The sequence below is a fragment of the Pinus tabuliformis genome, chromosome 5_1 (assembly GCF_031772625.1).
Source record: "Pinus tabuliformis cultivar Carrire ecotype Pingquan chromosome 5_1, CPIR1, whole genome shotgun sequence".
Lineage (NCBI taxonomy): Eukaryota > Viridiplantae > Streptophyta > Pinopsida > Pinales > Pinaceae > Pinus > Pinus tabuliformis.
The window spans coordinates 562,734,095-562,759,075 of NC_142305.1; positions in this window are offsets into that span (position 1 = coordinate 562,734,095).

Here is a 24,981-nt window from a genome sequence, read left to right on the forward strand (position 1 = left end):
TTTTTTTTTTTTTTTCTTGCAGCATTGATGGGTTGTCTTGGGTCACCCCGCCTTGGATTTGTCCTTTGCTCTTCGGATTTGCAGATCCAAAGTCTCGCTTCTTTTGTTTAAACTTCTACTCGATCTTGATAGTGTATCGGTATGCCATGCCGAGCGAGGAGATGTCCAGGAACTCCATCTCGTCCTGGATGTGCCTATGTAGGCAGTCGCGGTATTTGAGTACCAAATGCAGCTCAAAATCCTTGATACCAAACTTTGTGCGAAGGGTATGAAAAATATTGGTGAACTCTGGTACGTCTTGGTCCCTTCCCTGTCATAGCATGGTCCACTTTATGTATTTGTCCTCATAGCTCCTAACAGGGTAGTACTGCTCCTTGATGGCATCCTGAAATGAATTCCAAGTGGGTGCGGCTGGAAATAGGGAGCCTGTACTTTCATCCTTCTGCTCGCAATAGGTTTCCCACCAGTCCTTGACGTGGGGGGATGCTTTGAGAAGTGCAAAAGTGATCTTTTCCCAGCTAGAAAAGTCATGAACAAAAAAATATCCTTCTAGCAGATTTAACCATTTATCTACGGTGTCTGCATCTATTTGGCCTTCAAATATGGGAATGTCAAAGTTAACTTGTACCTTAAAGGGTGTGGCACTTCCAGAGTAGTTGTTGGAAGCAGATGCGTCGCCCCTGGGTAGCCGCTGAAGGATCTAGGCAATGTTTTCCATCACCGCGTTCCTTTGTCGCTCAAGGGCTTCTTCAAGCAAGATTTTGATAGGATTTCCTACCCCCTTGTCTTTCTTTTCTTCCGCCATGGGAGGTCATCGAGATTTACAAGGCTGGTCTTGCAAAGGTTCAACCAGTTCAAGCCCTAACTCCTTATATCCCAACCTCGTTGGGGACATGCAACGAAAAACAGAGAAAGAGCAGACCGCTTTGATACCACTGATCCAGATTTAAACAGGAACATAAAAAGTTACAGATATAACCATAAATGGAGAGATGCAGCAGAAATAATACTTCATTTCATTAATGTAAAATATTGAAATATGCTTACAAACAGAAATGGAAATAAACCAGCTAGGGCGATGGTAGCTTATCTCTGAGAAGAGATGTGGCGGTTACATGCCTCTGAACTGTGTTACAATGAGCCTAGAAGGAATATTTATTGTTGAGAAACAATGGAAAACCCTAAAAATCCAAAAACCTAACCCTAGGAGATGAAGCGCCAAACTATGGGCCCCGTTTTGGGTAAATTGGTACATTAACTTCCCGGGCTCGTAACTTTGGCATATGATCTCTGTTTGACGCGTACAATACCTCGTTGAAAAGATATATCCAAGGACTACAACTTTTCAGTGAGAAACATCAATCCTTGGGCCCATGTTGCTCCTAGTTTTCCCTAAAAAAGTCGTTTTGGGCCTCAAAACGGCTCCAGAAGTTCAGGACCCGAAAAACTGCCAAAAATAGTAAATTGTGCTACAATTAAGTAAACGGAAAAACTGAAAGAGACAGTTGTGGGGGTCCAAGTGGGCTAGGTGGGTGACCACCAACATCCACCTGGATCAACACACGATCAAAGATGCATCACAACATAGAAGGCAAGTTAGCTAGCAATCCAAATTGATGGTTAAACCAACAGCATGTTTCAGAAAGACTCATACATACATATATAGAAATAGCTACACATGCATGAGTAAGAAAACATATACATATATCATTTAGAGTACTCAAGATAGCTTAAATACAATACAACATATGCATGAAACGTGTTGGCTCTGTTACATTAAGAATTGTAAGTTCCAGTCATACAATACATCCATGTCCAACCACTAGTTCCGACAACGGAACATTATAGCCACAACCACCTACTCCTCCAAAGAGATATACTAGCTCTACGCAATGGAGAAGCCAAGGCTCGTTACAATATTGTTCAAGCTCTCTCTAAGCCTACACGATCACCAAGGTTGTTAGTGACAATGCCTTCGAGCTCAACATCCCATCGTTCCTTGGTATGTACCCAATGTTCAATGTAGACCGCCTTCGCCCATACTTTCCACCATTGTTGGACACATCCGACATTGCAGAACAACTCACACCAACAGAGCTCAACCCAAACTGCATGGAACAGGCCACAACTGATTAGATCATGGACACACAGATCAAGAACACTCGCCAACAGAGGATACAACTATATCGAGTTGTCAAAGCAGACCAACTCCTTCACTAGGGCAAGTGGTTCACCAAGGACCAGGTTCAACATAAATTTCCTCACCTCATGGAGGCTTTGCATGCAATGGGGACCATTGCTTCCTAACGAGGGAGGAATGATCCAGGTGAACATTGGTGGCCACCCACCTATTCCACCTAGACCCTCTAGTCAGTTTCATATGTTTCCTTGTTTATTTCAACATTTACTATTTTTAGCAGTTTTTGAGGTCCTAAACTTTCGGAGCAGTTTTGACCCCCTAAACGGAATTTTTTTTAAGTTTGTTGCGGACCCATGGCCATAGGCAAGGGCCTATGGCAAAACCTATAGTACTCAGAGAGACCTTTCCAGCAAGGTATCGTATGTGCCAAATGGAGATAATATGACCATGTTACGACCCTGGGAAGTTGGCTGCCCAACTAACCCCAACGGGGCCCAGAAAATCTTGGGTTACATCTCCTGGGGTTAGGATTTTGGTTGTTTAGAGTTTTATTGTGTTTTTCAATAATAAATAGACCCTTGAGCCTCATTGTAACACAGTTTAGTTGGCATGTAGCCACCACATCTCTTCTCAAAGATAAGATACCATCACCCAAGCTATCTTATTTTCATTCTGCTTGTAAGAATAGTTCATTATTTTTCTATTAATGAAATGAAGTGTTTTTCTATTGCATCTCTGTATTTATGATTATATCTGTAATTTTTTTCATTCCTGTTTAAGTTCATATCATTCCAAGAGGTCTCTTGGACTTTTATGACCATTGGAATTCCTTTACACCAACACTAATGGATTAGTTATCCAACATTCGCCCCTTAATCTGAAGAGGTGTATGTGAGTCCATGAAGAGAGTTGAAATACAAAAGTGTATGGTAGCCAATGGCTAGATGCATACTTTGAAATAATGGTTTAAGGAATACCACAAAACAAATGAAGTAGCAGAAGTTGAAGTATTCTACTAATGGTGGTTTGAGGCTGACCACTAACTCTAGAACTTTGCTTGAAGTAGTTCTTAGAACAATTATGAATCTGTCCAGAGGCTAAAGTCTTTTGCAAAGTGGAAGTGCTCCCTAATTATGGTATAAATATGACCATAAACTGATGAAATTCATAGTAGAATCCAAATCCTTCTACATGTGGTAGTTTAAGGTTGACCACCAACCAAATCATGCTCATGGAACATGAAATTGTCTTTGGTTGCAACTTTGACTCTGGATATTCACTTCGGTGTAGGTTGTGGCTCAGGCTCACTTGATTTATCTTGGAAATTAGTAGTTAAGCATCAACACCCCCCCCCCCTTCTCAGATATAAGGTGAAATGATGATGATCTCTCCACTGCAAGATGTGTTAATACTTAAGAATGAACTATGAAGTATGACTGATATATCTTCTTGGTTGTTGAATGCCATTGCCAAGAAGTGATCCATCCAAGGTGAATCTTCGCTCTTGTAGGAGTCTTGTGTCTAGAATGTCTGTTGAATGATGATTATTTTTTCTACAATACTCACAAGGGTGAATACCAAAACACTAATATTTCACATGGCCAACTCAATCAAAATGTTGGCATATCACAATTTGAAGTGGATGTGGAAGAGGAGCAAGTGAATATAAATTGTCCTTAAGAAACCCGACACTAGAAAACAAGATTAGTTTAAAGTAGTTTGGAATGTGAAAAGTCACATCCTTTTCACATCCATCACATGATCTATTCTTGTTTCTAATAAGTTCTTCCCAAGGTCTGATGATGAACTTGGGAAGTGCAAGTGGAACCTCATATTCATTTAAATTTGCTCCTAAAGTTGCATCATCAATTTGATCATGTGTTGGATTCTCATGGGAATCAATCTTAAACAACGAATTGTTCTGAACAAAAACTAGTTCATAATGTTGATTCCTTTGCTTTATTTCATCATGTTGGAGCTCTAATTTGAGCTAGAGAAACTCTATCTTGTCTTATGCATTTTGTAAACAAGTTTGAATATCAGTGAAAGTGGTCTTACTGATTTTGACTATACCATCAACAGTAGAGATTATTGGAGTATTCAGTAACTCTAATATTTCTTCAAGTCTGACCATTTTCTTAACAACTCAAACTCAAAAAAAAAGATTAATAATCCAAGTGGAAGCTATAACAAAGCTACACGAACTCCAACTTGTTGTGATTAAGGGAAGCATTATGGAATTCCACATTCAAATTGGTTGAGCTAGGAATCAATGTCAATGCAATATTAGTAGAGTTTTCTCACGATGTGGAAATTAAATAGCTTTACCACTATATACTCTCTCTCATCTATAGATTCAACCTTTTGATCCTGATTATAGCCTCTGACTTTCAATGCAGATCAATGACATGTAGAAAAAATGTAACTGATAATGTTCCACATATTTATGGGGTGATTTCCAAATTCATAAGTGCCTCACTTCCTCTAAGGTTGGATTCTAGATGGATTCACAATCCCTAATCCATAAGCTTTTTGGTTAGACAATATTTACCCACGTGGGTTTCAAAATTAGCCAGTTATTTAGACAATTGCAATCCTCCAACTTATTCATGCTTATCCAAGGAGTAACTTCCCAAGATTTCAACTGTGCAAGCATAAATTTTATAGCTACATGTGAGGCATCATGCAATCATTCTGGTTCACATTGATGTCATCTATCGTGCAAGCATCAATCTTGAATTTGTCAAAGGAGTCAATAACATTGTCTTGCAAATGTGTGTCACCGACAATTTGTAATGCAAGATATCCTCCCCCTAAAAGCCATATTTTATCGATGATAACACACTATTTGCACAAAAAGCACCCAATATTGATGAGATACCAAAATATATCACACCTTTTTTTGGAGCTTTGAATGGAAACCAACAAGTTGTCGCTATGGTCGGTCAATCAATTGTTTGTGCTTTTGTCTGCTATAAAGTTTGAAAACATGGAATGTTATGGTTTGAAATGCCCAATACTTGGCCCCATAGAGCTTAAGAATAACATGGGTAAAACACTCGTATTGGACGTGGAAAAACCATCTTCATCAAAACAATGATATCCAGTGACAAGGGAAAATCTAGGATTGAGACAAACTTGCATAGATTCTCCATCCAGGAATCTAGGGAGATTTCCAAGGACACATAACTTAGAGTGTGGTGGAGTTTCCTATTCGGCTTATGAAAAATTACCACTGAGGTACTGCAGAAGTTTGGCAGACCCATAGAACAAGAAAACCATGAATTTCTCAGCTAAATCAACTAATGAGGAAAGGGAAAAACATGATATTTATTCAATGGGATTCACCAGACAAGGATTGTTGGAGCAACACTAGATGCATGACACATTGTTCAAGACATAGGTAGGATGCTAAGGGAAAAGTGTTTGTAGTTCAAGTTAAGAGAGAAAGAGATAATGAACTTGAGATAATTAGTGTTCACTGGGTTGAGGGACAAATAGAAAGCACAAACAGAAGGAGCCAACACAAGCTATGTATGTGAGTAGAAAGAGGAAGAGAGAATTTTTTCACAACATTGTAAAATAAAGACAAGTAGGACACAAAGTATATTGCATGTTCATCTCCCATTATGTGCCCTAAAGGAAAGAAGGGCACACAAAAGAGAAATTGTGTAGAAGCAATTGAATTTGGGGAAATAAGGGACAAATGCGAAGTGGTAAAACTACAAGTATTCAAGCTACAAATGACCATGCACACAAGCATTAAAGTTACGAAAGAAGAAATGCAGAGCCATATAAACAAATATGGATAGACTAAACACAGTGTTAGGAGCCACATTCTGAAACTGTAAAGAGACAACCAAAAAAAAAAAAAACAACAACAACAACAAAAACAAAAAACAAAAACAAAACAAAACAAAACAAAAAACTTTGAAGACAATTCAAAAATTTAGAATGGCAAAGTGCCTAGGTGCAACATTGACATGATTTGATACCATGTTAAACACACACTCCAGATAGTAGACTAATTTGGATAATCTGTGTGATGAATTTTATTCATAATATATATATATATATATGACTATCGAAATTCCTCCACATCAACTCCAATGGATTAGGTGTCCTACATTGAGAATCCATTTCATATTGTAAGCTCTAGACAATGCGCATGTTAACTGTTGAAGAAAGTGTAACTAGGTTCGGTCTTCATAAATGTAATTTTGATCTTTGTACTTGTAAAAGAAAAGAATTTTAATTTTTTAATTATCAAGAATGGGTTTCTTTCCCATTTGATAGGTCAAGCACATGCTTCTAGGAAAGTCAAAGAGTCAATGTAATTATTGAAGACCCCTTAAGGGCATGTTACATTATGTAACCTATGTAATTATGTCAAAGATATGTGTCAAAATTGATCCTCCAAAGCAAAGACAAGTATCATCTTCAAGTGGGCTCAAAGAATGAATTTTGGTGCACTTAAAATTCAAGTTGGCCTCACTAGCTCAAGTCGGCCTAAAAGGAGGGATAGACTCCTATATATAGGGCCATTCGACCTCACAATTAGACCATCAAGCGACCTTTGAAATCAGTGAAGAAAGAGGTGTGAAAAAAGAGAAATAAAGGTGCTTCTAGGGTAGCGAAGAAGAGAAGAAATAAATCTGAAGTTTTGGGACTGTTCTAGGGCTCCTCTATGTCACACGTGAAAAGGAAAAGAAGGAAATTATGTTGCTCCAACAAGTCAGAAATTGCATCCCTCCGAGAAGTTTCAATTGGGCCAAAAAGACGTCTCAAATAGGTCTCCATATCAAGTGAAGTGGGTCCCACCTCAAGTGAAGGAAGGGATCAATCTAGAAAGGAAATCTTGTGCCATAATCAACCACACATGCGAGAATAAATCAGACCTGAAGTAGGATAAGAGGATCAGCCTCTCAACTCGAAAGTATCTCTCAAGGAAGGTATCATTCTCTAGTCTAAGTATCAAGGAAAGGGAAGACATACCAAGCAAAGTAGAGAAGGAAAGGAAGACTCCAAAGAAGAGGTCTCTAAGGAGACCTAAGGTTTCTGTAGTTTTTGGAAAAAGAGCCCTCAGTTACCGAAAGAAGTGCAAAGAAAGAGATCAAGGTGCAAAGCAGAAGAAGGCATTGATTGAAGGACAAAAGGAAGAGAGATTGTGTCTTGTGCTTGGAGGATCAATTGATCAAGGGTCTAGGGTTTGCCATTTGTCAATTGAAGCTTCAATAATTTGCAGAAGGGTTTTCCTCTCTAAGAGAGAGAAGTTTTGCCTTAGCTGAGAGCCAACGTCTTGTGTTCTTGTTTCCTTTTGTTTTGGTATCTATTTGATTAAGTAAGAAAACACATACTAATAATAATAAGAGAAGATTGTAATAACAAGAAAAGTAAAAGTAATTCACAAATTGTTATCATCGTCAAAAGAATCTCATTATAACCTAGATGCCCTAGATTCTTCAACATTAACCCCTAAAACCCTTCACTAAGCTCTATATATTGAATTATTACATTGTATTTTTATGTTATTATGTAGGCCAAAGCCTTTCCCGATACCGTTTCATTATAATTATACCTTTTGTCTCCTATAAATATACAAAGGAGACTTAGCCTTAGGATCATCTCAACTTGTACTATACATTATATTCATTATAAAAGGAGGTTCCCCCCTCAAAGTGAACTATTATTAGCTTCTTATCATTTTTAGGCTCACAATACATGACATCTCATATCAAAACAAACGAACCTAACATTTTTCTATTTTAAACCACTCATTATGGAATTCATTATACTTATTTAAAAAAAAAAAAAAACATCATATTGTGAAATGTTGAGATGATTGAGAAGTGATCTTTAAGTACCCTGGGTTAAAAAAAAATGTATTGTAGTTCAATGTGGTTTTAGAGGTATAACTTATGGAATTTAGGGTCTTTTAATCCAGTTTCAAACGTGATCTTGGCATTTTTTCCATAAATTTTTTCTAGGATACTTCAGATTGTAAAATTTTTAGTAGGTTGAGGAGAGATATTGGAGTACATCTCGTAAAAATCTTAGATTTTGGTTTTCTATATTTTTGGAGATATACCCTGTGGAATTTATGGTTTATGAATATTTTTTAACTCAATTTCAAATGGGTGATCTTGAAATTTGTGTTGTAACTTTCTACTAGAGAAGTTTCAAACTATGAAATTTTTAGGAATTTGACAAGACGTACTAAGGTAACTCAAACAAAAAGAAAAAAAATCAGAATCATATTTGAAAATTTAGACGTGTTGAATATTATACAAGTTCACTCGTGGGAACAGGCCAAAATTAGCGAGTTTTGAAAAAGCTACCATAACTTTCACTTGGCACATCAAATTTTGGTCAGACCTATGGAATTGCTAAGATAACATATCATGGTACTACAATCCAAATTTTCAAATTTAGAAGGGCCCAAATTTTTTATATAAATTAGGACAAAGTTAATCCATTTAGGTAATCTACAAATTAGCGATGTGAAAGGTAGGTAAATTACAATTGGCATAACTTTTGACTGGGAGATATATTTTTAGTGATTCAAAATTTGTGATAAATATGAAAAAGATGGGCATTGTTATTCACACACATGACAACTAAGGGTTCTTCAAAAGTTAAAATTCACCACTTAAATCTCCAAAAATACCATCCACGACTCATGAAAAGATAGAATATGTTAGATATTAGTATCCAAGTTGGAAATTCAATTGTCATAGGCGCAAATATTAGTAAAAAATATGGAACAAAAGATTGAGGGAAACAAGGAATAAATACAATCTGTCAAGGAAGAAATATGAAAATCCATCAAGGAAGAAATACAAAAATCCATGAATTCCATGAAAAATCTTCTCTTGGAGAGGATTCCTAAAAAAGATATCAAGATCCTAGGTGATCCAAATGGAAAATGGCATCAACCCATGGTATTCATCCACCCATTTTATTCATCCACCCATGGAATTTACCCATGGTATTGTAAGTGGCATCCACTCATGGTATTTATCCACCCATGGTATTGTAAGTGACATCCACCCATGGTATTCATTCACCCATGGTATTTTCCCATGGGTCAATTCCATGGGTGAATGAATACCATGGGTGGATGTCAATGATCCAAATGGAAAATGGCATCAACCCATGGTATTCATCCACCCATGTTATTCATCCACCCATGGTATTGTAAGTGGCATCCACTCATGGTATTTATCCACCCATGGTATTCATTCACCCATGGAATTGACCCATGGTATTGTAACATCCACCCATGGTATTCATTCACCCATTGAATTAACCCATGGTATTGTGACATCCACCCATGGTATTCATTCACCCATGGAATTGATCTATGGTATTATGACATCCACCCATGGTATTCATTCACCCATGGAATTGACCCGTGGTATTGTAACTGAAAATTACTATAAGTAACAAGTCACATTTTGTAAAAGGACAGATTGTCCACCACAATGTAATCCTTACAGTTATTATCTGTTTTAATAAAAAGTTTCTTTGTGGTTTTTTTCATTGGGCATTTTCCTCTTTTTCTTCTGGCATTTCAATTTTTCATTTCTTGGGGGCCTCTCTCCCTAAGATCCATTTCAACCTTTTAGATCTTGGGGGCCTCCCCCCAAGATCCGGATTAGTGGTATCAGAGCAGGTTACGATTCCAAGGGAATGAGGGTTTCATGCATATTTCAGTTTCAAACTTTTGCAGCAATATTCAACAAACTTCAGACACGCGTCACGACCTCCACAGAGCACTTTCTTGGGCCAAGCAGGAAGAATTTTTCTTTTTTCATTTTTTTGCAGGAATTTTTTTTGGGCGGTGAGTTTTCAAATCAGATATGAAAATTTTGGTACAATATTTAAAAAATCAAATAATAGATCTGGATTCCTTGCGAAAAAATACCAAAATTCAAAAAAAAAAATCAGCCAAATCGGAGTCTCGATGAGGGAGATATCGTTGATTTAAAATCAGCTATGTTGTAGAATTTTTTTTCTAACAACAACGGTGGACGGTGACTCTCCTATCATTTTTTGAAGTTTTTGTGCAAAATTTCAGAAAAATGATTGTAGATCTGAGCTCCTCTTGAAAAATCACCCAATTTCAAAAAAAATGGGTCAAATCGAAGTTCAGATATGGGAGATATCAGTCATTTAAAATCAATTATTTTTTCAAAACTTTTGTGATGGCGGAAAAAAATTACAGCGTGAATCTGAGATTCTAGGGTCTCCAGATAAGGATTTCCAACACATGGGAAGATGCAAAATGGTCCTTCTGCTTCCAAAAAATGTTTATAATAAATATTCTAAGTTATACTGACCGAGTTATGTCCATTTTAATTCTTGAGCTACATTCGAAGTGGGTTCCCGTTGGAGACATGCCCTCCCACCCCACTTTAGTAGGCACTTGCTTCACATTCATCAGTTTTAGCATAGCAGCATTCGGCTTGGGTTATTTGGAGACGTGCCCTCCCACCCCAGGCTATGTAGGCACCTTCTACTTCATCAATAACCAACATCATGGTTATGGGTCAACTCCACAAAATCCTTGTCATTGAAGTCCATTTGCTAGGCCGCACACTGTTAGTATCACAGTTGGTCACAAGCATTACAGGGTATCTCTAACCTTAGATCTTCGCTTGTCATGGCTATGGGTCATCCACAAACCCACACTTCATCGAAGTCCATTTGCTAGGCCGCACATTGTCAATATCACAGTTGGTCACAAGGATTATAAGGTATCTCTATCCTCGGATCTTCGTTCATCATGGTTATGGGTCATCCACAAACCCACACTTCATCGAAGTCCATTTGCTAGGCTGCACACTGTCAGTATCACAGTTGGTCACAAGCATTACAGGGTATCTCTATCCTCGGATCTTCATTCATCATGGTTATGGGTTAACCACATAAAACCGTTCTCTTCAGTGGCTCTTCATATTCAACAAAGGCTTCGCAGGAGGGAACTTCACGCAATGGGGACCATTCCTTCTTAAGGAGAGAGGAATGATCCAAATGGAAAATGGCATCAACCCATGGTATTCATCCACCCATGTTATTCATCCACCCATGGAATTTAACCTTGGTATTGTAAGTGGCATGCACTCATGTTATTATCCACCCATGGTATTGTAAGTGACATCCACCCATGGTATTCATTCACCCATGGTATTTTCCCATGGTACTGTGACATCCACCCATGGTATTCATTCACCCGTGGAATTGACCCATGGTATTGTGACATCCACCCATGGTATTCATTCACCCATTGAATTAACCCATGGTATTGTGACATTCACCCATGGAATTGACCTGTGGTATTATGACATCCACCCATGGTATTCATTCACCCATGGAATTGACCCGTGGTATTGTAACTGAAAAATACTATAAGTGACAAGTTGCATTTTGTAAAAGGACATATTGTCCACCACAATGTAGTCCTTACAGTTATTATCTGTTTTAATAAAAAGTTTCTTTGTGGTTTTTTTCATTGGGCATTCTCCTCTTTTTCTTCTGGCATTTCAATTTTTCAGATCTTGGTGGCCTCTCTCCCTAAGATCGATTTCAACCTTTTAGATCTTGGGGGCCTCCCCCCAAGATCCGAATCACTAGGAAATCATAAAAAATGAGAGCAATTGCATTGAAACTCAATCACATATGGGGAATATTTCATCACAATTGGAGAGCATAAATCTTGAATAACAAAACCATAACCATGATTTTTCAATCCAACGTCTACACCATTAGAGATTTAAGTCATCTCCAAGGAACTACTTCATTCTGAAGATCGATATGAAGATGTTTGATATTATTGATCCCATAACATAGATATTCCACATGGAACAATACTTTGATCTACAACAAGCAACAACCTTTCAAAAGGTAAATATGGCATCCCAATACTTAGAACAAGATATATTTGTATGGTATCAATGGCTTTGTGAAAGGAAAAATGATTCTATTGTATATTGGTTTGTTTTTACGTAGGAATTGATAGCCCATTATCATAATATTAAGACAAATACATTCTTTGGTCAATTGGTAAATCTTTGGAAAAATGAATCAATTACATATCACATTCAACAATTCCAAAACTTGACTCATAGTGTAAAAAACATTTTAGAGGATAATTTGTTAAACCTCTTTATGGGATCTTTAAATGAAATAACCCAACATTAGGTGTGTCTCTTTGAACCTAAGTCCCTAGAATATGCTTTCAGTCTAGCAAGGAAAGTTGAAAATAAAAATATAGTTACTAGAAGAGTAGTCACTAACAACTATAGAAAACATCATGCTCTCTCTCCTAACCACATTAAACCAACAAGGTTGACACCTCAACAAATGGATGAAAGAAGGGAAAATGGACTATGTTTCAATTGTGAAAAGAATTACAATAGAGGGAATAAATGTGGTGAGAAGATGCTACATTTGTGAAAAAGAGATGTTGGCCATACTACATGTAGTAAAGAAGTGGTTTCCATACCTAATTGGAAGAAATTTCAAAGAAAAATAGATCTTGATATTTTGAACTTGGAACAATGATTGTCTTCAAATGAGAAACAAAAATGGGATACAAAGATTCTAGGTTGTGACTTTGAAATCATCTACAAAAGAGAAAATAAAATATTATGGCATATGCACTCTCAAGGAAAGAGGAAGGCATAAGGGTTTTCTATGCACTATTTCCATTCCGTTATTTGAATGATTGGAAGAAAAAAGGTTGAATGGAAGCAAGATGAGAAGGTATGCATGTAGAAATTTTGAATAATTTAACACATATTCACAGAGATTATCCTGATCATACAATTATAAGAGGAACATGTATAATACATAATCTCCTCTACGTTGATCATCAATTTACAGAAGCAGAAACATTCACAGGCACACATAGAAGCATCAATCAAACTCATTAACATAGTATGTATCACGGGGAAAGCATCTCGCTAAAAACCCCACACTATCTGTATATTATATTGATTGAATCATGTAACATTACAAAGTACAATGCTTATCACAAGCAATCCAGTACCAACTCCACCTGTCACACACAATACAGCTCAGATCTGATCTCCAAATCTATTCCACTGCTTGCCTGCCTCTCCAGCTCAATACCTGCTCAAGAACTGATGAGAATGGCTTACCAAACTCGTATTTGACCTGCAAATAATCACTCACACTCTGTTGGACGTGAGCACAAGCTACAATTCTTGATATTGGCCAATTCATTGGAATACTCAATCCCTCTGATTGTGCAAATCATCATGCACAGCTATAGTCACAACTGATAGCAATCTGATCCTCTAACACCTGTCCCTGCTGAACTGAACATGCATTGACATGCAACTGAGTTAACTGATGTATTCTATAGTTGCATTATGAGTTAATAAATTGTGAATTAATTAATAACTAATTCACCCAACTCATCTCTAGTCTATTGATCAGTTAGACTAAATACAACCAATTTAACAAGGTTAAACTGAACACAACTCCATCAACTGCACCTCCAGTCCACTAAACTCAACTCACTTGAGTTCTAACTGAAGTCCTGCATGCAAATATTAGTCATCCCATAGGTAACCACGTATTTCCCTCTGGGATCTGCATGTACCACATCCGTAGCTCATCCTGAAGTGCTCCAAGAGAATAAGATCAAGTTTATAGTCCAAATATTATTATGAGACAATAATATTTGACTTTTCTATTTTTGACAGCCAGTCTAAAAATAGACTTTGACACTCACACTGTGATCACTCACACTGTGGTCACCCACACTGTGATCACCCATACTGTGATCACCCACACTATGATCATCCACACTGTGATCATCCACACTATGATCAAAAATAGAACTTGCACCATAATTTGCCTGCAAGCCCACCTAGTGAAGGCAACTCTTTTCACTAAGCTCCATCATCTTGTTGCATTCTCAACAAGCATTTCTTGTTCACACTTTTCAACAATGCAAGATAATTCAACAAATACATGAGGACCCCATAGTAGAAAAAAAAAATTGTGGAAGAATAGTTTGTTTTGGTATTAAGATAATCTATACTTATGCAAGAATTCTCAACTCAAATGGAAGGTCCTTTTGGAATTACACACTTCTCTTGTAGGAGGACATTTAAGGTTCTTGAAAACATACCATAGATTCAGGAACAAATTTTTCTAGGAAAGTATTAAAGCATATATTCCAAATTTTGTGGCTGAATGTGAATATTGTCAACAAAATAAGGGAGATTCAATCAAGACCTTGAGGCTACCACAACCATTATCCATACCAAGAAAATGTTGGGAAGAATTTCAATGGATTTTATTACAAATTACCTAAATCTGAAGGAAATAATGTCATTATGGTAATGGTAGATCAATTGACAAAGTATGCCCATTTTTTCTCTCTCTTTCATCATTTAAAAGAAGGTATAGTGGTAGAAGCACTCATGGAAACAATCCAAAATTTGCATGGAATCTTGAAGTATAAGTGGTGGGGATCCAATTTTCATTGGAAATATTTGCATTAAATTTTCTTCTTGTTTAGGTACTCAATTGGCCCATGGTTCATCTTACCATCCTCAATCAGGTAGGCGAACTGATATTGTGAATAAATATTAGAAGGACATATTCGTTGTTTTGTAAATAGACACATTGTGTTAAGTAGTTTCCCTTGGTAGAATGGTGGTATAACGCATCCTTCCATACTTCACCAAAATTTCCCCATTTATGGCACTTTACGAATAACATCCTCCATCCATCATAGCACCCTTGAAAGGGGCTATAAAGGTTCAGTCAGTCGAGGACCACACAAAGAACCAACAAGAGGCTCTCAAACTATTGAAGAACAACTCAGTTATAGAAAAAATAGGATGAAATGAAAATGACATCAACATCGTAGTGAAATGGAATTTGAAGTGGTGGATTGGGTCCTAATAGAAGTGAGGATCTCCCCCATTTAGTGCATGACCATGGTTAGTTATTTAGTGTAAAATAACAAGTTAAATTAAATGGGTGACAAAAGTCTCCCCAAATTTTCTTCCAACCCCACCCATAACCACCATAGGCTTTAGCAAGGATGACATCAAGATGCCAAGTATTGGCTAAATCTTTAGCAAATTCAAAAATATGTCATCCTACATGATGCCAATAATATTAAAAATATTATTGCATCTAAATTTAAAGAGCATTTGTGGGGCGATAAAGAGTTAGAGAAAAAAGGAATATAAGATAGTACAAGGGCATGATCAACCCTAACCTAGAAGATCAAAAGTATCTCTTAGTTTTGACTAACATAAAGAAAAAATCAACATTGTTAAAAGACGAACCAACTCCCACTAGCTACATAGAAAAACTGGGTATTGGACAATTCCAAAAACACTGTGGGATGCAAGAATTTGTCATCTTTATGACATTTAAAGGGTTGAAGATGAGAAGCACTTTCTCCTAGAGTGCCTTCTATGCATCCAAATTATAACTCAGTTTCAAAATATGTGTTACAATATTGACCTTACAAACCTCCTAAGTCATCAAAACTTTGATAAACTCAAAATACCTCTCATAATGTTTTTTTAGCACAAAAAAAAATTGTAAAGAAATTTAAGTAATCTCTTACCTTGTATAAGGTCCAAGAAACCAGTTATAGTCTAAATGGACATTAATTATCATCATCTATCAACATAATCATCATATGTAAACATATTTAAAAATAGGAAGAAAACAACTTATTTTATTTAAAACATATGTGAAAGTGTTCGTTATATAATTAATCACTTTATAAAATTGTATTGTTTCATGATTCATCGATATATATGTTATTTTGGGAACCCTTACACTTATGACTTGTCATGCTCCCAGAGTGCTCGTCTAGTCAAGGCATGTCAAGGACATTTGGGTGTGCAACAACGACGAGGTTCCTCACAATGGTTGTGACCAACTTATGAGTACTTGGCTCTCAAACTATGCCTCTAGCACTTATACTTCTTATTCATGTGTTGGATATATTATGTGTGTGGATTCCAACATGTAATCTTAACACAAGTATAATGCTCAAACTTAAATTAATGTCCACATCCATACACAAGATTTTGTAATATCACATTGTCATTATGCTACAGTATAATGTCACATTCATACAATATTGATTTCCTCAAAATATACACCTCATATAAAAAATGGGACCCTCAATCCTTCCTCAAAATTAAATTAGAACTGTCCTCAAATTACAATAGTTTAGGCCCTCGACCTTCTCCCAAAATTCCAACAAGAATAAACAAACATCTTTCCTAAAACAAAGTCCACCCTAACCCATTCCAACCTTTCCTTTCACGACTCGGGCACAAGGCCCATCGGTGTAAGCATGTCGGTTGCTCAACTCAACCTTGACTCCTCTCAGCCTACTATAAACCCAAAACTCGACCTTTGGTTCATTACATTAGGAAGTGTGCATGATCGGTTCTCCTTAATTTGACTCTCCTCTACTATGAAGGTAGAGTGAGCCTCATGTGTCTTTCCTTCCTTTGTTTCATACCTTTAGTTTCATTCCAGAAATGCTTATCCATGTCTCCATTAGTTCCCCATTTGTTTGATGTTCCTCCTCTATTCTATTTGTTCCACTTGTTGTTTTATACTTAGCCATGGTGAGTGAATGGGTGTGTTTGGCGAACAGGTTGACGCTTCGTTCCACAAGACGACTATCATATTGTCACAAACTTGGTCATGAAACCCTAAATTCGGTAGGTCCCACTCGTTTCATCTCATGCACAGTCATTCAAGTGTGCTCATTCCGGTTCGATCTGACTCATTCCATCTCAGGCATGTTTGTTTGGGCGTGATCATTCTATCTCAAACGCCTTCATTCCACTCCAACTAAGGTGCACTTTGGGTCGAATTAGGTGCCCTCATTCCACCTTAAGCAACCTTGTGTTGACTCGAGCGCCCTCATTCTACTTGGGCACTCTTGGTCCACTTAGGAAATTGGCTCGTTTTGGGGAAAACAACCCAAAATGTCACATAATCGTCACAAATAATGTGATGCTCATCTCATCTAATGATTTGACTCATCCAAATTGTGGCACTTGTTGGTGCTCAAGCGTGGAGGAATGGCATCCTCCCCCACTCTAAAGATGTTGTCATCCTCAACAGTAAACCCCTTTGGAAATCCATCCATCACTAAAGATGTTACATCTTTAAGAAGACTCGTCATCAAACTAAAATCTCATATCATCGAACAACCTCCCATCTGCACAAATCATGTGAAGACTACTTATCTCCTGACACTACATTAATCGTGTGTATCTACGAATGCTCCTGTAATAATGTCATGTGTTGGACCCCCCCCCCCCCATGTCATCAACTAATCTTGTAGCTAATATTATCATAGCACCAACTCCACAAGAACTCATGTCACTCAAACAAATACAAACATGTCACATTCCAATGTCATCTCGAACATCTCCACACTTACTCATTATCTCAAATCTGCTCATTAGGAAGTACCTCTACTAGGCACTCCATATTTCTCTGTGGACTTACCACCTTGAGCAACTGATGACGAGCCCTCTCCAAGAGCTCACATAGAAGATGAATTGGGATAGCCTCAGGGACTACCTCTCCACACTCTAATGTTACCTCCTAAATATGTACCCTTCTTTCTCGAATATGCTTTATTTTATCATGGAAATGGTCCTCCTACTCCTATAATTACCCCTCCATATCTATCTATAATGTATATCATTAAATTGGGATAAGAACCTACCCTACCCTCTCTCTCCTTAATCAATCTCTCTAACTTTGCATCCATAGGCGAACCATCTGATTTTATCGTCTCTTTAGACTCCTCAAGATGTCTACTTGTTCATATATACCAAGGCTCATCATCTTGAACCTCATATCAAAGTATATATGAAATCCTTTTGGCTCCATCATCATGGTGATCATCAATCAATTCACTCTCCTCATTATAAATGTCAACAACGTCATCATACTCAGATGTTGATGTCTTGGCATCAACCATATGAGGTACCTCGGCAAGACTTAGAACCCTCCCTGTCAAGCTAGTCATCATCCTTGTCTATTTTAGAAGAATATAATCCACACAACCCAACCTCCTAAGAATCGAATCATCAAGTTTTCTTTCCTCCACACATATAATTGTCATCCTAGCACCTCCATTTGAAATGGTTTGCATGGTTAAAACAATCACAGGCTCTGCTCCCAAAAGAATGAACAATGACTCCAAGTGCCCCACAAGAAAAACTCTATCTCTAATAAAAAAGTCGTGTCTCAATAGAAACTCATAGTCATCCAACTGAATGATGGTGAATTCAAGCTTCCTATTCCAACATCCAATTGTCACTAGAACGTCTCTGATCATCTCGAGAACTCTCATATCCTCAAAGTTTAGTGCTTTGAAGGACATTAACTCGAATAATTTGCAATCTCAATCTCCTTGATACATCCTCCCTTATCAAGTTATGAGTAGCACTGTTATATATCAAAGCAACCTATTGACTCCCATCAACATTTATACTCTAATGATGCTTTGGAGCAGCCTCTTTTGAAGAAGTTGCACTCAAAACCTGCATCACTCCTATAGATGGCTTCTCTTCCTGTTGCATCATAGTTAACTTCTACTTCAATGGAAAATTCTTTTCCATATGATCTTCTCCACATGTCTAACATGAAAGAGACTTCTTCTCCTTCCCAAACTACTATGCTTTGTTCCATATTCTTTCAAAGACTTCCATTTCCCTTTATCTGCCTTCTTCTTGCCTTTATCACCACCTTGATATTTCCCTTCTATATTCCCACTCACATGGAAATCCAAATGTTTATATGTTGTGGTGATAGCCTCTACAAGTGTTTGAACATTTTGCCTTCTCACCTCTAGTTATGCCCAAGGATACATTCCCATCATGAAATTAAATAACCCATATCTATCAAAAATATCCTTGATCTCCAACATGAGACCCAAATACTCATGATTGTAAGCTTATATACTACTATATTGCCTCAAATTCCTTCGCTTAGTCCTCACATTCCAAGTATGATCCCTTGGTCGAAACTGCGTATACAAAGCTTCCTTCATTTATGCCCGTGTAGTGATGTCATCTTGAATGTGACCAATGACAATCTCCTCTTCCCTAGTCCTCCACCACAACTTCACATACCCTATCAAGTATGTACCAATAACCTTGATCATGTCCTCCTCTAGGCATGCCCCGAACTATCCAAGATAATTCTCTACATCCCAACATAAATTGGTAATCACTTTAGCACACCTGACACTGTCATACAATTATGGTTCCTTCAACTTCACTAAATTACCAAATGAACCCTGTCCAACTACTTTCTTCAATACCACAATCATCTTTTTCTGCTCACAGACCACTGACTCAAGACCACCAACCTGTGTCTCTAATTGATCCAATATTTGACCTTAAGCATGATTCTTCTCTACAAAAATAGATATCCTGTCGAGCTCATGTATTCCTTGAGTAAACATCTTCCTCATGGTCTTCATTTGATCCTGCATGTCTTCAGACTCTTCAATCAACCTTTGCATAATCCAACTGAAGTTATGCACTTCTCCATGGAACATATTATTTCCTCCAAATTTTGTTCAAAAGAAACACTACTCTCATTTTCTTCCATCTTCTTTGTCTTAGAATCTTCAGTGTGTGTGGTAGCTCTAATACCACCTTTAGGGGAAGGTGATGGGCTTTTCTTAAGTACCACCTGTCGTGCCCCCAAAGTGATCCTCGAGTGAAGGCACATCGAGGAGCCTTATTGGTGCCACACGCCCAAAGGTCCTCAACCCACCTTGACTCTAGGAGTTCTCTAGGGGCGTGACATAACCCAACCCTTAAGCTAATCATTAATGACATGCATGCATATAAATACAATTAATTAATAGTGGATTTCTATATTTATAAAATTTGGATTTGATCTCAAGCTCTACTTGTATTTGTCTCAAGGTTTGATAGCCTTATGAAGTCCTTTTTATGACAATTTACTTTTTATACTTACATTGATCATGAATGCCTTACTAATGCTTCATTAAGATGGTTCACACTTTTTTTTTCATAATCATTGAAACTATACCAAGAAAGAATAATTATATTAATATTTTTTTCTATGTGGTTCATGAGCCCCATAGCGGTGAACACCACGTCCATGGAATATTTGTACCAAGCAGATCCACTTGAAGGGATCGCTTCCAACTAGATCAACCATAGAGCTTGATCCTGAAAGTGTCAAGAGAATTGAACGAGTGACCTATCAATAACAAAGGTGCTTTAACTATGAGGACTCGACCAACTGAGGTAACCCTTAGGGTTGAATAATTATATTGCTATAACGTATAATAAAATAAAATATATGAGAAAGATGTAAAATGTGGTTTGAATTTTGTCCATAATTATTTGGTTGAATAAAGAATTACTTCTAATTTAAGTAATTTGTGCTTATAAATTTGAATGAAAGGATTAAATGTTGGTTCAAATCTTTCATATGAAATGCATATAAAATAAGTTTATATCAAAAAAAAATATTCTAAATTTTTATCAAAATTATGGATTTCTCAAATAATTTTAATGTCTAAAATAGTAATATGGAGTGGACTTGGAACTATGTTATAGGTTTTCCTATTATAAGGTACACCACTCAATATTTGAAATCCCAAGAACTTTGAAGAAAAAATAGAAGAAAACAAAAGAAATATAATGGACTTTTTTTTATCAATGTATTCGTTTAGAATCCTTGATGGGTTGACTAATGACAAATTTGACATGGGCATTGGATCACGAGCCTTGGCTCTAGGCACAACCCCCTCCAATGTGCCACCTATCCTGGCATAGTATTAAATCAGGTCTTAGATGACCTGCCCAACAACTTTCATGTTGCCCTACGTTGATTACATTCATGTCGTTGAGGCCTCCAGATTTTTCGAGGCGATATCCATCTCTAGGATACTTGTTATGCTTTCCCATTTCATTTTGAAAACCATATCCTAGCTATTTCCACTGCCCACCATGACTTTAGGCTGCAACTCCTCCCTACTCTAGTCTTTGTCTGGTCGACTCTCCTTGGATTTCCTCTCACCATCATTTGAGTTGAAAGTTGGTAAAGGGCACACCAAGGTGATATCTAACTTGACCTTCATTCTCCTAGAGGGAATCAACCTCTTCTTTGGTTTTCACTTCATTTTTCCTTGGGCTACATGCATCTTTGTCTAGCACACTTCTTTCTTCCCTTGGCCAACATGGCCCACCAAAGAGCTCGAAGTTGTTGAGGTGGCGGAGGATGTGGTAATGTGATGGGTTTGAGAGCTTGGTTCCGCGCTGAGGCTTCTACATGTCATTATCAAGTCCATGTGCACCCTTAGATTCAGTTAAAAAATCATTCAACTTAGGACAAGGTTCAACATGAATGATAAGGTATTTTGGATTCCGAGGTTTTAGAGGATATTACATCTCGGTTCCCTAACATGGGGAATACTAGGGGTAAATAGAATCATTATTTGTATATTGTGGACTTGTATTAGCATGTCAAGCTACTCCTAAGAAAAGTGTTGGTTGATATATAAGAAGCCAAGGACAATATTTTGCATAAGCTAGATGAATTGAAGTTATTATTGATGGGTTTCAAGAGACGAATTGCTCTCCTCAAAATGGGATTGCCTGTAGGCCCAATAGTGGTGCCTCATTTCAAGGATGCAAACAATCCCATTAACCTAGGTACTTCATTGTCTTCGTGACTCATATGTTTCATTTTGTTAATATCTCTATAATGTTTAGAACTTTGGATATTCTATAACTAGTCATTTGACTAGTTTTTTCTCACATCCGAGACAACTATCTTATTTTTTTTAGAATGCCAACATACTCTAGATTGGTTTTCATACTCTTAGTTAGGCTTCCCACTATTGGGATAGCTCTTATCCTTCTCAATTTGATGTTACTACCTTAAACTCGTTGTTTAATGTTGCTTAATAGACATTTATTTTTTCTTTGGTTTGGTTTTTCTATATATAGGCCAAAGACAGATAATAACTCAAGAATTTTGTAATTTTGTGACAAACTAATAGAAAATTTAACTTACAAAAAAATGTATTCATTTAGGAATGTTGCTATAAAATGTACGAACATACAACTCTATAAAATTACTATCGCCTCCAAACATAAGTCCAATCAAATTTGATGATATTATTTTCATCAACATTCCTTTAAACTATTTAAGGCAATAAAACTTTATTTTGTAGATATTTCCAAAAGGAAAAGAAATCCCACCAATATTTTCATTGAATTTTCATGGGGAATTTTAGTAACTTATATTATATTTACAACATTACTATTGTGTATCCTTTCTAAGTGAACTCCTAAATTAAGAGCAACAAGTGTGGTGGGGGTGGGGAGGTAGGTGTTCTTGATGATCCCTGAAGAAATGAAATAGCTACTTAAGCATGAGGTCTTGGCCAAACCACAAATAATGAACTTGAGGAATATGCTTTATTGTATGGAATCCTCTCGGCCACATAAGAAAAGGTTAGTGTTGTGAAGGTCATCGAGTATTCTACGGTGATATTCAAATCTATGCTAGTAAAAATAAATCTGATGGATAGTAAAATAGCAATCACAATGGCTAGAATTGAAAAAGAGGTAAGTTTCTTCATTAAAAAATCATTCTTCCATGTGAAAAAAGCCCAAACTTTGTAATAGATCAATGGGCTAACAAGGTGTTGGCCCTCGTTTTTTATCAAATTTTTCTTATTAAAATACACCTAATTTCCATGTTATCCATCCATTTACCATCCATATACACCCTATTTTGACCAATTTATGCATATCTAGGTATATAAATTAAGTTTTGCAATTTTTAGATGTTTTTACAAAAATTGGATTTTAAGTGCATTTTTGGACAGGATCAGAAATTCTCGTAATGGCTCCATTGAAGTCATACTTGCAAGAAACCTGGGCACCAGTTGAGCACATTTCTAGAAATATTGGGAACTAAGATTGAACAAATTCCTATTGATTCGGTCAAACTGAGCTTAAACAAGCCCTGTCAAAGTTGGTCAAACATGACCAGTCATTAAGGAAATTCCTAGGAAATAGGCCAAAATTAGAGATTTTTGGGATTTTTCCAAATTTTGTGTAAAATGGGTGGATTCGACCAGGATAGATGGGAATAGGATAGATAAAGTTGTTATATACTTTTTATTCAAGTTTGTTTATTATTTCTCTATTTAAGCCAAGATTATTGAAGGATTAAGGATGTAGAATTTATGTAATATGATTTTGAGACTCTTTGAATACTGAAAGTTAATTGAAGAACCTATTTCATTTCAATTTGTTGTTCATGCTTGGTTGATTTACTGAAGTTTTTGTAGCTGAGATTGCAAGGCAAGGGTGGAGGGCCCCCATACCGAGCTAAGTGCACTTTCTGGTTAATTTAGCTGCAATTTCATAAACTAGTTTGCTTTATGTTTATTTCAGTTATTTAGATGTATGATGTTTTGTTATGTTTGCTGATGAATCTTAGTTTAAATTCTAATATGTATATGAAGGGTCAAATTAGTGCTTAAGTTAAGCTCTCCTTCTATCTAATCTAGAGTAGTAGCTAGAATTCATCTTCCTTAAGTTATTTTCTACATTTCCAGTTTTCATAAATGGTGTTAATGATGAATAAACTTATAAAGAAGGACGACATGGATCTCCTTATTTAGGAGCCTCTTCCTTTATTCCTTTATGCATCATAAGTTGTTGATCATTAGTGATTTTAATTTATGTTCATGAACTAGTATTGTGGAGAAGGTCAATCTGGTTTCCCAAGTTAGGAGTCACTTCTACTGCTTATTACATATTGAATTAGAAATTGTTTAGTTAGATTTTATTTCTAATTATATTTTTAATATGTATTTCCTTCAGTTCCATAATTCATGTTCTAACATTGACTACCACTGGAACCCATAGACTTTGGACATGCTTCTAAGTTCTAAAACCCCAAATTGATAATTAAATACTTGTGTTAATTTACTCAATAAATTGACCCAACACAAGGCCACATAACTAAGCATTGTGTTGCATATGAAAAATGGGGGATTCCATAATAATTTTATCCCTTAATGGTTTAATTTCAATTGATGTTTCAATCAACTAGCATTAACTATCACATGCATCAATAATTAGTGCATCATTCCATCATATTATAATTGGAGTTTGGAGAACATCTCCAAGTACCCTCAACCTGCAAAAATTAATCTTTTCTCAAGATGTTAAAGGATTTTGATTGAAAACTTATCACCATTGTGGGATTATGGTGAATCCAAGCTTTCAATTTGGGTGCTCTATTAGTCTAAATTAATTAGGGAATGACTTATTGTCACCTGTAACCTCTATTCTTGAACTATTTGTCAGTGTTGCTTGCATTATTTGAATAGTCAAATCATTCATAGGAATGCAATATTGGTGGAAGTATTGGATTGTGATGTCGGTCAATATTGTTATTATATTAGGTTCTCCCCGAACTTCAACTTGCATCCTTCATTTCATTTAGATCGTCTTCTGTATCCAAATTCTTCTAGGTCTATTGCCTTGGCTCATATGATGCACCTAGTCTAGAACTTGGGGTACATGTTGGGATGCTAGATTGTTGCAAACTTGGGAGTTGGGGATTATGGTGCATGAGGTTTACACTGTTTGGAAATCTAATTTGTGGTGATAATTATTTATTCTCATCCAACATGAAAATTTCTTAGAGTTTCAAGCATTATCACTTTTTATGTTTGAATTCCTCATTTTGTCTATTCAATCCTAGTTTTAATATTG